The sequence below is a fragment of the Cupressus sempervirens genome, chromosome 5 (genome assembly GCF_028749045.1).
Source record: "Cupressus sempervirens isolate cs-2001-9-10 chromosome 5, ASM2874904v1, whole genome shotgun sequence".
NCBI classification, from domain to species: Eukaryota; Viridiplantae; Streptophyta; class Pinopsida; order Cupressales; family Cupressaceae; genus Cupressus; species Cupressus sempervirens.
The window spans coordinates 266,927,193-266,942,733 of NC_143122.1; the positions used below are offsets into that span (position 1 = coordinate 266,927,193).

Sequence of the window (15,541 nt, forward strand, 5' to 3'; positions counted from 1 at the left end):
ATCTGCTCAGTTAAAAATAAATGTGATTTTTCATGAGGAGGCCTTTGCCGGTTTTGATTATAATCTCAAAATGAAGTAAATTTGTTCATTGTCTCAAAATAACACACAAAAGAATAATATTTTTTGTATTTTTTGGTCTTTCAATGAATGCAATTCTAACAATGCAACTAAAATGAATTGCTATTCTAATGAGGGGTTAGCAAAGCAAATAACGAAACTGAAAGAAAATAACATGAAATTGAAATAACTTGAAATTGAAATCTTAAACAGACATAAGCTACAGAAAACAACACGCTATGAGTGAAGCTTTCAAATAAATCAGTAGGAAACCAATGAAAATAGGAGTAGCACTTCCTAGAATCCACTAATGCAATCGTCAGTGAGAAACTTTAACAATAATATGATATTTCACCTTTCATCAAATTGCAAGGCCACAAAAAACATGCTCATGCGAGACAAAAAGTTATGTAGGCACAATTTGATGATCTCTTCTCAAGCTTGATATATTAGCTAAATTCGTAAGTTTGTAGCAAACACCCGAACTAAAAGATCACACGACCAGAAAAAATGCAATAAACCTTTGGCTCAATCACAATTCCATGAACAAAATTCACAAAACAATGAAACATTTAGGCAAGAATGACTACACTCTAAATGCTAGCACCAAAAGCATAATTTTATTGCATAATAACAATAGCGCTTGTTACATATTACAATGGGGTATTTATAAGAAATCATCTCCTCAATTTGTGTTGAGAGTGAGAGATATCTTCATGCAATAAAATGCTTTAAAATAATAAAACAAACTAAATATATATAGACTAGCAATTAATCTGGTGCGTAGTGGGACTCCATCCATATTTTATTCATTAATTGGATGCATGAGCCCTTTACATGTCAAAAACAAAGAAAATATGAGAGAGAAAGTAGGAGGAATCCTTCAGTCAAAGTAGGAGTGTCAGGAGGTGCCAAAAATAGAAGCTGGTCCTTTACTAGGTGTGTTTTGAAGTTAAACTGCTGTTAGAATGTGTTCCTAATGCATGGAAAGCACTATTTTTGGAACAAACAATTAACTATCGGTGTACCTCTGAATTGTAGAGTTACAGACCCATGTACCTACGTACCTGCGGAGCTGTGGACCTCGACATGGTCAAAATCTCAAAATTTCACTGAGTGTCAAAATTGAAATTATGGCATTTGGGTTTCATTCTTCTTCATCCCAAAGCTATGTTTGGATGTGTAGCCGTACTTCCAGTCCCCCAATTTTAAGCTTCCAAACTAACCCATCAAGTAAATCTTTTGTTGGTTCATTTTGTTGATTGTGATGTTGTAGGATTCATCTTGTAAGAAGATAGTATTTCGTGAAAGCATTGAATCTGAATCCTAATCCTCAAGTTTAAATGTTCAAAGCTTTACATGCAATTGGTTCAGAATCAAATTCAATGTTCAAATTCTGAACAGTTTCAAAGATTATGAACTCCAAGCCCAACTTCATAAGCATGAGTTATATGTTTAGATAATAAGATCATCATTATGAAGGTTCCAATTTGAAGTTCAAAAGTTTCCATTTTAGAGGTTCATGTAGAATTAATGGTTCAAGGAAAGCCTATAGTTCAAGTTCAAAATGCAGATTTCAAGACATAGTCTCAATTCAAGTTTAAGAAGACTGATTAGGAAGTCAAATTGAAGAATTTGGAGGCACACCATTAAAACCTTAAAATTTGGGATAAGCCATTTTTGGTTTCATCATACAAAGTTGTTTGAAGGTATCCCATTGATTAAAAGAATCATTACCAATATCAATTTCATGTTCATCTTGCTTGATGAATCAACTCGGATATACATGATCTTTGGATTGTGTGTTTCAAGAAAAGGGATACATTATAAGAAACACAAGTACCATATAAACAATCTGGTTTGAACATAGGCATTTAGATATATCTTGTAATTTGAATCATTTGAAGAAACTCGATTATGGATGTCACTGGAATGCCTACTCGATGAATATCCTATTGTTATGGAAGGGCAAATAGCGACATCTAGATTCACCTCATCTCCATACAAATTCCAAAGTATACATGTGGAACTTGATTGATGGTATGAAAGGGGAAGTCTGCAAATCTTAAAGACATTGCTAGCCTGTAGATGTGGAAGATTTATGTCTAAGTTTGTGCTTCATAAGAGATGTTTACAGCCAGTGGAGATATGGATGAATCGAAGAACTTCCACCAAATCATGTTTGGAGTTGAGGATAGTCATTTAAGAAGTGACATTAGCATTTGGTTAAAGTGAATGACCAAATGGCGATGACCTCCATCGGGCAGCAAGTAATGTTGGAGCAGATGGTATATCATAGTTCACAAGGATGGTTCAATAGCTGAATTTTGGGACTTCTGCAAGCAAAACAGATTTCAAGGTTTATTAAGGATTTGGCCAAAGCCAACACTTGAAGCATGGAAACTTATTGCATCATATGCCGGTTTTGAAGCAGCACTTCAGTTGCTTTTACCTGGTAAAAAAGTAGAGGGTTTTGTCTCTCCTTTCTGATTTACAAGGTAAATGGAGTGCTTGCTTATGTTGTTACGTTGGTAACTTATATCACTATTTGGTGGTTGGGATTGTTCAATCCTACAATTGTCTATGATCACTTGAGGGGGATATTCATAGGTAGTTTTATATTTTGTATCCTCCTTTATATTAAAGGACATGTTGCACCATCTTCAACTGATTCAGGCTCTTCAGGGAATATTATTATTGATTTCTACTGGGGAATGGAGCTGTATTCTCGAATTGGTAAAAGCTTTGACATCAAATTCTTTACAAATTGCCGGTTTCAAATATTGGCTTGGGTAGTTCTTGTTGTAACATACTACATAAAATAGTATGAAGAGTACGACATAACAGCTGATTCTATGTTAGTCAGTGGCATATCGATGTTAGTATACATAACAAAGGTCTTTTGGTGGGAGTCTGGGTACTGGAGTACCATGGATATCGCTCATAACCAAGCTGGCTTTTACATTTATTGATGTTTTCTAGTTTGGGTTTCATCTGTTTATACATCTCCAACAATGTATCTTGTATGCAATTCCATCAATTTGGGTCTTCAACTATCCCTCGCCATACTTATTGCTGGCATTGTATGCATATACATCAATTATGACTATGATAGGCAAAGGAAGTTATTTCACAAAACAAATGGTAACTGCTTAATCTAGAGTTTGCCACCATTAAAGATAAAGGCTCATTACGAAACTACTAGTGGTGAGACAAGGCGTAGCCTTCTCCTGATGGGGTATCTCTCAGCATTTTCATTGTGTGCCAGAAATCCTAGCAGCATTTTTCTGGACATTGTCGAGACTCTTTAATTATTTTCTTCCCTACTTCTATGTTATCTTCTAAACTATCCTTCTATTTGATTGAGCCCAAAGAGATGATCATCGTTCGCCAAGTGGAAAGCAAGAGAAAAATGGTTGCTGAAATATCCATTCTGATGTTGCCAGCTGATGTTTCCAATCAACATGCTTGCATCCATGCAATATACAATGGGGCATGCAAATTAACACTTCCTATGAAGGATTTATGGTTGGAAATATATATTATAGATGCACTATTGGTTTTCTTTGTCATACCGTTCACCATGTTTTATTATGAAGGAGATCAAGAAAAGAGTGTTGGTAAAAGGGTTCTTAGTGCTTTGATGTGGATCATTATGATAGCTGTTCTCATTGGGCTTGTGCTTGGAATTCTTTACGATCTTGTTGGTAAAGTTGATTTTACTATACGACATCTTTCATTTGCAACAAATACATTTCCAAGTAGTTGGTCTGATCTCCCAAGAAACTGTCCTTGTCTACAATGAACAAATGGCAATAGTTTACAGTGTGCTGCTTACATAGCTAGTTCATCATCAGAGACTACTTGGACCATGCAGACGAACTTTCCAGAATATGTTGTAGCTCTTGCTACAATTGTTGGATCAGTACTATTTTCAATATTTGGTGGAGTAGGAATTGCTTGTTTTCCTTTGGGTCTTATATTTTCTTTCCTTCGTGGACCAAAAGCCATTATTACTTGTGCACAATATATCAGGGAGGCAACTGAATTAGGGAAACAGGCAAGAACTATAAAAGAACCTGCTACAACACTTCAAAGAGAAGAAAGAAGTGGTAGTAAGGGAAGGAAATGGTGAAAGAATGTTAGGGCAGTTGAGAAGGAGCTTCTTTTTCTAGAAGAAGATGTTAAAGGGCTAGAGGAGATGTATCCCTAGGGGTTCCGTCCCGACTATGAGCAGAGTAGTATAGATACAAGAAGAAGAAACTATGGCCAGACAAAAATGATAAAATTTTAATAATAAGCACTACAGAATCAAAATGGTCACCCATACAGTTTCCAATTACAGGTGGACAACAATTGTTAAAAAGTGGGAGATCTGCTTATATGCCATTTAGGATGAACTGACAAAGGACAAGCTCTGATTCCCCTTTGGTTATCAAGAAATCAATGGAAACAAATAAGCAGGGGGTTTTGTTGGCATATGAACTCCTAGTGTCGTAACAATCTAGAGAGGCAGCTTGTAAGATTTTAGAGCATGTGGAGCAAGTCCAGTCATTTTCTGAAGAAAAATCTTCAACTCAATTAAAATCAAATGATGATTGTCAAATTTCATCAAGATCTCTAGAACCTTTGGCTTTGACAATTAAAGTATCAAGTTCAAACGACCTCTCTCCATTAGATATTGCAACACCTTCATTGGGTATTAGCCATTACAACATCTATCTTGGACCTAGTAGAGCATCATCTAGTATCACTAATGTTGTTAAAATTATTCCAATAGTTCCAAAAAAAGATGAAAGGCTTTCGAATGGGTTTATTAGATGTAAATGGAGAATCTAAAAAGACAAATAGGAAAAGGGGAATTAGAAAGAAGCAGTTATGAAACCAAAGGTCATCATGTGAGAACTGAAAAGTCATCGAAGGGAAACCAAACAGGGGCTGAAGGAGATTATTTATTGCAAATCTTTTGCTAAAACAAGGGGTTCAACCTTTTCTAGATACTGTCAGAGAGCTGGAGTAGGAGCGGGAAAAATTGTTGATGTATCAAACTTAATATTGCAGAGCCAATAAAGAAGATTTTATGTCAATGATTTTTTGTTCCATTTAATTAGTCATTGCTTCTATGTGTCTTTCTTTTTCAGAATTACAGAAGGAGAGAAAAGATGTTTTATTATTTTGTCATGAGGATATGAATTAACCATAGTAAGAAGTGCTTTGGCGTATTTAGAGAAAGATTCATTAGAAGTCTTTAATCATCTCATTTATTTTTCTATTAGTGTTTGCTGTAGGTTAATTAAATGCTGAGTATATGGATTCATAAGAATTGTGAGTTATATTGCTTGGTTTATAGATTAGAAAGTTTTTCTTGCCTGGATTAAGTCCTATTTAGGCTTAATTTGATTTTCCTCTTTTGCTCTCGGGTTAAGAGCATACCTTGTGTTAGTCTAGGAGAGAAACATAATTCCTTGAACATTATTCACATAGGGAGCTGTACCTTAATTCAGAAGGAAACTAGTTATTCTCAGAAATAGTTTCCCAATTGTGTGTAAAGTTGTTCTTCATTACAAATTGGGCAAATTAAAAGGAGAATAAGAAGAAGAACAATATGTTTACCAATAGGATGTTTGCCCTTGAATTTCTCTATCATCTTAGTTATCTTAGCCACATCTGGAAGATCTAAAGCCTCATACTCATCTTTGACCTTCTATCTATAGTTATCCACCTCAATTTGAGTCTCTACAAAATCTCTAAGTTCGGTATCTAACTCTGACAAGGCTGCTTCTGTCCTGAAGGCTTGTCAGATGTCTTCATCACTAGCAACCTCCACAAAAATCTTCCTAAAATTCTCCACTACTATCTCTATAGGTAACAACCTCTCTCGTTCCTCATCTTCAAAAATATCCAAGCGTGCATCACTATAGTGTCTCTCTACTTCCAAAATCCACTCTTGGGCTTGGTCCTTGAGCCGATGGATCTCCTCATGTAATTTCTCCATTACTTTATTACTATCCACTATTTTCTCTATCCAATCATCAATCATGTCTAGTTCTTCTCTAGTATATACATCGATCAAAACTCGATACCTTTGGTCCTTTATGGCTTGTAGAGTCTACAAATCCTTACTCCAAGCATGTACCTCATCCATGATACTGAAGTCCTACTTTAAAATTGCTATGATCTTATTCACGTTCTCTTGCATAGCATGTAATAACTTCAAATTCATTGTAATGATGGTGACACCTTTCTCCTCAAAACTTTCTCACCATTCCTGAGAAGCTCTCAAAAATGGGTCTAATTGTACACCTCCCCTGTCTCTAAGTACATTGTTCAAAGTATGCTCAGGGTGTTCAAGATCAAGAGGACCAACAACCTTAGCTAGATATCCCTTTAAGATCTCAACTTTCCTTTGAAGTGCTTAGAGTTCAATCTCCTCTTGTTCCATGTACTTGAGGACCTCTTTGAGTCCCATAGTCATCATTTGTTAGGCTGAATCCCATGTAGGCCTTCCCAACATAACATTTTTCAATTCATAATCTTTGAGGCTAAGGCCTTCTACATCTATGCCTTTAGGAGGGAGAGCTACTTGTGCAAATAAGTGCTAGTTTCATATGGTGGTGACAAATGTCAATGGTGCTACCTCATGTGATGGAGACTCAGGTTTGTTCAAGATCTTTGCAATGTCACAAGTGTCTTCCTCTAAAGCTAGAAATTGAGACTTAGTACTCCTCATTATTTCCTTCTAGACCCATCTAGTGATGCAACTTACTGAAGACTTGGCTCTTAATGATGAAGGAGTATGTTCTGCAACTTCCTTCCCTTTGTCGCTCCTACTAGGAGTTGTATTTGGTTGGGAGAGCACTTCTTCTGTAGCCTCAGTCTCAGTAGACCCTGTAGCCTGAACCTTGGTGTCTTGGGAAAGTGGTTGAGAACATTCCACTATTTGTCCTTCTAACACTTCACTTGTCACCATTTGTTCTGGTCTGTCCTCGGATACTGGTTCCTTATAAACATGCTCTTCCTCTAAACTCTGAAGTGGAGGAGTCACTGAGTCATGTTCTACCACTGTAACTCATGGTGGAGAGGGAGGAGTAAGATCAGGACCCTATGTATCTATTGACATCTGTGTCCAATCTTTCTATTGAGGTTCACCTATATATGTGTCCCCGATCTTAACCCCAATCAATTCTATACCTATGGGCATGAAATAAAAATATGACATTGAGAAAACATCATCGCCCTCTTCACTTTGCTCATCCACCCACTATTGTACTTCATCTTCCAAAGAAGAGAGCTCTAAGGGTTCTGCTTGAGTGGATGGCAGGGTACTCATGGCACTCTTTCTCCTTTGCAACTCTATGGCTCTAGCTAGCCGAGTTCTTCCCTGTAGAGGTACTTGTTCCTCTTCCTCTTCTAATTCTTCTTCTTCTTCCTATTCGTCTCCCTCCAAAATACTTTGAGGAATAGATGGATTGGGCACTAATCTTCTACTGATCCTTTTCCTTTTCTTCATCTAAATCTTAATCCTTTTCTTTTGTTTCTTGGAGGTAGAAGGAGAAGTTGGCTCTTCTTGCACAAGAGGAATGGATAATTGTGGAATCTTTCCCTCTTCTGGTTGAGTAGACACAACAGGAGGCAATTGCAGTTCATCTTGGACTTGGGTAAGTCCAGTATCTTGGGACCCTTATGGACTCTATTCCTATTGCTAGGGAGGTGCCTATTCTATCTAAATCCTCTAAGGAGAGGTCCTCTTTCTTTTTTTCTTTCCCTTCATTTTAGGAGGGTTATAATATCCAACTGGGAAATCAAGCTGGTACATTGTTTCTAGCCTGATAGGAGACTGAGCTGTGAAGGTAGGAATTGTTTCTTTCCTTCCTCTAGCTCTTTCTAGGTGAGCATGTGCACGGAAGATTAAAGTGTCACGAATTGGATCAAGTGGAAAAGGTTTCTTGATACAATCCTTTGTCATTCTGATGACATGCCTCGCTCAATGATTAATATCATTAGCTTTCTCCTTGTCAACCTCAACATTCATAATGGGTCTTTAACCCATTTTATCTACGTTGAACAAGGGGTCCAATAACTCCTTAGAATCTTATTGCTTTATCTCCTCTGAGATGTTCAACTGTAGAGCCTTTTTTGCTAGATACAAAGTCATCTTACAATAGTCCCTAATGTAGACATCATAGTCATTTGTGGCATTCATCTAGTGATCTTCAACATCATCCTCATGATGGAAGTCTCTTTCTGCCAAACTCTCCACTTTCTTGACATTTTCAAAATATGGCTGGGGAGAGTTGTTTTCTTCAAGAGGGTAGTTCTCCCATTCCCACTTGAAGGAAGGAATATCTTGTTTCCTCTTCACCTGATAAGGTCCAATGACCAAGGGCCATGCCCAACAAGGTCTTCATTGTCTCTTTATCTTCTCATAGGTTGACTCAATCTACCTAGAAATCTCTAATAGCACCAGTTTGTCACATGGGTATCTTGGGAGCTTCAGATATGTGAATGTTTTGAACTGGATGAAGTAGGCTCTAAGAGCTGTGACTTATGCTTTGGCTTCATCAGATAACCTCTTCCCATAGTCTCCCTCAATGAATTGAATGATCACAAAGATGAATGCATCATTCATGATTATGCATTCTTTGCTTTGCACTGAGAATTTCTTCTTCACCAACTGAGGGTAGACTATGAATGGCTAACCATTGGGATCTTGCATACTGCCTCTCCTGTACAAACCCGAATAGTTTGTTGCCATTGTTGCAAGTAGGTATACCATGTAAGAAGTTATGTAAAACCTCTTCTTATCCTTCACCATCCTCAGTTGCTCAAACAAGTTTTTACTTAGTGTAGTGGCCCATTCCAGTGGTATCTTCTCCTATTTGATGGTCTCAATAAAGTTGACCATGAAGATACTGAGGTGACCCACTGCGAGTAAGCCCATGACTCTGCTCAAGAGAATGATAGAGTATCCAATGTCTTGCTTCCTATATCCCTGAGTCATATCCACTTTGCCCATTATCCTTTCCTGAGGAGGCTTCTCAATGAGGTATGAGGTTTGTATAATGTCAATGGCCTCTTGTTGATGCTCCCTATACCATCTTTTAGTTGTTTCATAGGAAATTTGAATGAACTGGTCTACTAGGAAGATGAAAGACCCTCTCAATGTTTTCAGATCGCAGATCCAACACAACTTCTCCAGTGACACTCTTGACTACTCTTTCATCAGGAATAAAATGCTATGATAGGGCCATGATTAGTTTAGTTGATTGTACGGGCACGAGATGTGACACTGCATTCACTAATCTGGAATGGATCAATGCAGACATCATGGCTGACCTCATTGTTGGCTTGTTGCAAATTCTCAGAAATTCTCCTAAGTCTATGTGTCTGAGGTTGGTATCTATGATCTTAGCATAATCATCGTGGAATCTTGACTTTGAAGGTACACCTTGGAACTTGAACACAACAGGTTTGGGTGCTACTCCAAATGTGGATGCCATTTGATCACCTACATGTTATGAGAAAAAAGCAACATTAATCAGGTCAATGATAATGCAAAAGCTAATGAATTAAAATGAGCATTAAAAAAAAAGTCCCCTTTGGGCATTTTATTTATTTATTTACTTATTTTATATATTTTTAAGAAAATTTAAATTATATATATATTTTTTTGTTTTTCAAAAAAATAAATTAATCAAAAAATAAATTAATTAATAAAAAAATGTTTTTGGTGCATGGTGCTAGTGGAGGGCGCGCAACGCTACGTGAGCGCATGACCAAAAGTTGTGGGTTGCGACGAGGCTTATGAGCGATGCCTGAGGGTTTAGGTGCGGGAAACATCGAGCCTGGGCATGCGGTGCCAAGACCAACACACATCATACTGAGTAAGGCAAGCATGGTATTAAAAAAAATGGCACCAAATATTGGTTGGGCACCCGCGAGGCATCATAAGGTGCAACACCCGCACGTTGCGCGTGGCACGCGATGCCAAGGGAAACAATGTTGGTCATACCTCTACACTTGGTCGCATGGAGAAAGCAAAGCAAATCAAAAAATGTTAAGTGTTGATGGGTTGGGTAGGGGTTTTATAACCTCCCACCTCGCGTCGGGCCAGTGCACAGTGTGCCTCGGCATGTGTGTTGATGCGCGCGTGCGTGAGGGCGCATCCGTGTGATTATTATAGATATTTATATTTTGTGTTTTTCAATTTTACATTTTTTTTATGTTTTCAAAAATTTTTGATGTATTTGTGTTTTTGTGTTTTTCAAATTTTCTAATGTTTTTGTGTTTTTCAAATTTTTGACGACTCTAAGACTTTGACACAAACAATTTTCTCTCGACTCTCGAACTATGAGTCTAGGAGTTTTTGAGAAAAAAGTAGAGGGTCAATATTCATAGTGAGGAATGGGGTGTGTGTTGTGGACACCACAACACTCCCCTCTTTTGGAGCTTTGATGTGGCATGTACTCACTTTATAATAGAGTTTCCCATTTTTGGCAAGGTTGGCATATTAGCTATATTTTGATTGCTTATTAGATATCTTTAATAGATATTTTAGGGGCAATGTTATTGTAAAATAATTGTTTTTCTTTTTCAAGTTTCATTTAACTAGTAAACAAAGTTATTACATTTTTTTCTTTTGTGTTTTTATTGCAATTTGATGATGTAGGTTGAGGTCAATGGTAGTAATGCAACCACTATTTACAAGTTTTTTTGGTGATAGCATAAAATGGAACTTCACTAAGTTTTTGGTTGACAACGATGGAAATGCAGTTGATAGATATGCACCCACAACATCCTTGTTGAAGATTGAGGTACTTGAAAATCATATCTTGTTATTTTTTCAATTTGCTCTATGAAAATTGTACTCACAATATTTTCAAACTGGTTTTATTTTTTTGATGACACATCTTGTAGGAATAATGGCTAATATATGTAACCTTATGTTTGCAGGAAGATATAACTTGAAACTATTGGGTGTTGCCTAATTCATTAAGATACTATTTTATAGATATTCTTCCTATTTACACTAAATGTAAGAAGCAATAATTTAACTCAAACATGGCTCTATTATGCCCATACAAGACAAAATGGATTAGTAGTTACCATTCATAGTACATAATAATATTTTGAAATAATTGAAGAGTGCTCATGGCTCACTTTTTGAGTGTCATTGTTTGATATGAGTGTCTAGTTTAGGTTTGTTATGGTTTAGGGTTAGGATTTACATAATGTAAATTAAGCTATTCATGGATATAGATGAGCTAGTCATTGATATAGATTCTCATGGTGTTGTTTAATTAATGAATTTATTCTCATTAAAGAAATAGAAGAAAGAAAACATAAGTTATTTTCCTTACTTAAATGCCTAATGAATCTTGTTTATAATAACTTTGAATCCACTATAGTCTACCATTGTATTTTATTTTGTATATTCTACATAAAAAGTCTTATACTATTAGTTCTTTTTTCCAACTTATTAAGAATGATCACTTCATAATTATTTCAATTTCCTCAATGATATGCTTAACTTTCTTTTTATAGCTATGCTAAATAGTACCATGATTATTCAATCTATGGTCTTGTTACTTGCAGTTATGGCTTCCCATTGTATGTATAAAGTTGAGAGGAAGTTGGACAAGGTGGGGGTGCACCAACTCTAGACTTATTTTTTGATCACTTCTTCATCATCCTTTAGTCACTGTATTCTAGGTTCTCAATTATTTTCCTTGTCCTAAAAATGAAGTATTTTATTTAATATTACTTCTAAGTTTAAGATAGATCAACATATTCTAGAAATCAACTTCCCCCTATTTCGATTGCCTTTGAAAACTAGTCTTCAAGTCCCTATATCATTTTTGGTTGGGTAGTATGTAGTAGTGAGTAGATATTTGATGTGTATATGAGCAAGAGTAAAATAATAGTAGATAAGTTATTTTTTCCTACAATTTATCTCTTTGTGCTAACAAATCAAATAGGGGATGACACAACTAGATTAGGGAAAAGGTGCTTTATGATGGATTCTGAATTAGATATGGAATTTATAGCCATAGATACATTATCACTAGTTGGTCAACTATGATCAACAACACATACAATTTGGAGATGCAAGTACAAAAATTGTTGAGGAATAGGTTGTGCTCTATCATTACTCTCCACAAAAAATTGATGAAGAGATTAAAACTTATCAAGTCAATGTGATTGGAGGAAATTGACCACCTAGTGTAGGAGAACCCACAATAAGTGATAACTCATCAAAGTCCTAAGAACATCTAGAATAGGTTAGAACTATCATTTAGGTGTCTAGACCAAATTGTAAGACCTAGTTCCAAGATTGACACATTATAAGCCATTGGTCAGCTATGGTCAAAGGTGGTAAAAGTCATTAGAAACTTAAGATTTTGCATATTTTTATGTTTTGACATGTTTTTATCCTATTTGGGTAATTTGGATTAGTTTTCATTACATTTTGCCTATAGTTTGCAAAAATTGCAAAATTGCTCAAAAGTTGTCAAGCAGCTTCTAACAACTTTTTGCAAACTAATGTAAACCCAATCCCAATGGCCAAAAATAGGTTTTAAATCTTGTTATGACATTTGAATTTCTATAAGAATACCTTTCAGGTAGGTGATAGGCAATAAGATGTATTTACACATTTTGAATCAATAAAATTACCCTATTTTCCTACAATCTGACTGCTGTAGCACGGTGTACGAACTTGTACAAACACTCCAGAGGTTGAAACCCACATTTTTGGATAGGAGAATGAGTTATATTTTTAACTCATTTTTTTTGAAGTCTCCACCAATCACCAATCTCAAGTTATTCACATTTTTGCATTGGTTGGTCTGAATTAGTTGCTAACCTAGGGTTTTTAAGGATTTTGAGAGATAACCATGGGTTTCACCATGGGGATATAATGGAATGTGGTGAAATCCTATTATTTTAAATGTACTATAATATTCCTTTGGTTTTAGGCTTGTACTTGCATGGAATAATTAATCATTTGATGTCCTAGGCATGTAGGACCCATGTGCATGCTAGGAAATGAATGCAAAAACTCCCATAACCCATGCTATCTTTTTCATTAGGGATTGGAAATTGGTTTGTGTCTTATTTTTTCTTGTCCTTACATTTTACAAGCATTTTTTTTTAGGGTGAAACTCTAAAAAGCATACTTCCTTTGGAAATGGAGACCGATTAGGCCTAATTGCCTAAGCGAGACACTTGATAAACCCTACCTTGTTTATGCTTTCAAAAATTGGTGTTTTAGTATATCTTGTAAGCCCCAAAAGGATACTCATATGTATGATTTATTCCCTAGTTTATGTGGAGTTATTTGCAATTAAGTATGATTTTCATCAATAAGGGCTACTAGCCCTATTAAGTGGTTTTGCAAAGCAACTATGTGCTAAAAGTTACATAGTTTGATTTTAGCCATTGAACCATTCCATTTATAACAAAAATAGACCATTAACTTGTGTACGAGTCTCCCCTAGTCATTTCATGAATTTTAGGAGTGTTATACCAAAATTGGTCAAATAGTGCAATTTGAGCAACTTGTGATAAGTTGGCTTGTTTGTAGGGTTCCCTTGTGATTGGGGTTTTCCCTATTTGGGTGAGTGGTTGTGGTAGGCTAACATCATCCCTTAAGCACTTTTTCTTTCACTTTGATCATCATAAATTCATTTGGTTGTCAAAACATCAGTGAAGAGGGTCTTAGAACCAATTGATCATGATTTGATCTAACCCACTAGGCTCCATTGCATCACCACCTCTACTCAAATTTGCTCCACATGAACCAATAATTTCATCTTTACACAAGGTTTACCTTTCCTTGGTGACATAAATACCATACTTTTACTGTTCAATATACCAATTTCCAAAAATGATGGCTTTATCCAATTCAACAACTTTAACCTTATTGTTTTCACTTCATTTTTCTGAACTTGAATTGTGTTTATTGTCCATGGATAACGCATTACCTTTGCATCAAGAGACTCCAATTCTATACTATTTTTGGTCTTTCATTGACCCATCATGATCTTCTTGTCATCATGAACCTCTTCTGTAACTTCATTCCTCTGATTGCTTGTCAAAATAGTACTTGTTGTCTACACTTATTTTCCCACCAAAAATTGCTTTATTGATTCAAATTTCGTACGTCACAACACCAACAACCTTCTTAGGTTGAAGAAAATTAAATTTATAGGCCAAGCCTCTTGAACTTACATATTCAGCTCTACTTGTTCGATCAAAATCCAAACTATGATTGTTGACCTTCCAAAATTGCAAGAAAAGTTGCATGACAACTTTTTGACAAATTTTGCAACTTTTCAATATTTCCAAATAAATGACTTCAAACGCCTACCAAAACTTGATAAATCATGCAAGAACTTTAAAAAAAATAAAATTGAAGATTTTGGTCAACTCATAGCATTGACCAATGTAGATTGACCTACAACTTGCCCATAGGCCTTATTAAACGTGCAAGAAATTTGCCTAAAATGCATTCTAGGATGCTTGAGATTGACTTATTGTCATGTGTCAACTTGGACACTTATTAATCACCTAATTGATCCAAAATGTAATGTTTGACCATATTTTTTAGGACCTTGGGCCCCAACACCATTGCCCCACTTTGGCTTTTTATACATCAAACATATAAGAATTCCAAATATTTTGAAGATTCAACAATTTTGAGTTTATGGGAACATTATCCAACTCGTCTGCTTCTCCATCTTGCATCTCTACAAATTCTTTCTTTTTGTTTCTATGATTGGATTTTGGGAGGTGATACTTGTAATGAAATCTTTGGCTTCTTCTAACTTTTGTCCTTGCTTCCTTGCCAATTTCCTTACAATAAATCTTTAACCATAAATAATGAAATTTTATGTAAGTGAACTACTTTTCATTGATTATAATATGAGTGAATCTGAGCGAGGTGACCAAATTTTTTTTTCAAAACCATAAGTGCAGATATAAACATTAAGTACAACATGTTGAATATTTTTATAGATATACACATTAATTAGATCAAATTTTTTTTTTCAAAACCATATGTGCATATATAAACATTAAGTAAAACATGTCCAATATTTTTTCAAATATACACATTAATTAGACCATTTTTTTTAAAAACCATATGTGCAGATATAAACATGTTAAGTAAAACATGTCCAATATTTTTGCAAATATATACATTAATTACACAAAAAAATTCTTTCAAAACCATATGTGCATATATAAACATTAAGTGCAACATGTCCAATAATTTTGTAGATATTTTTTCTTGTGAAGAAAGACCATGCTTGACAATATGAACCTAGAACAAAATAATGAGACAATTACTAGATTGTGGTCTCAGTTCCAAAGAAAAGTTGATAAATGTAATTGTCCTTGCAAAAAGTGTAAAGGCTTAAAGAATCGAAGTATTCTAATCACAACAACCTAAATTCATTGTAGGCAACATGGTCACATTGAG

The 15,541-nt window shown here is 35.5% G+C and overlaps 2 pseudogenes; both read left to right on the forward strand.

Annotated features, from left to right (window-relative positions):
• The first annotated feature begins 2,184 nt into the window (after window positions 1-2,184).
• On the forward strand, window positions 2,185-3,465 carry LOC149555581 (7-dehydrocholesterol reductase pseudogene; annotated as a pseudogene).
• Window positions 3,466-3,469: 4 nt separating this feature from the next.
• On the forward strand, window positions 3,470-4,270 carry LOC149555582 (LIMR family protein At5g01460 pseudogene; annotated as a pseudogene).
• Window positions 4,271-15,541: the final 11,271 nt, after the last annotated feature.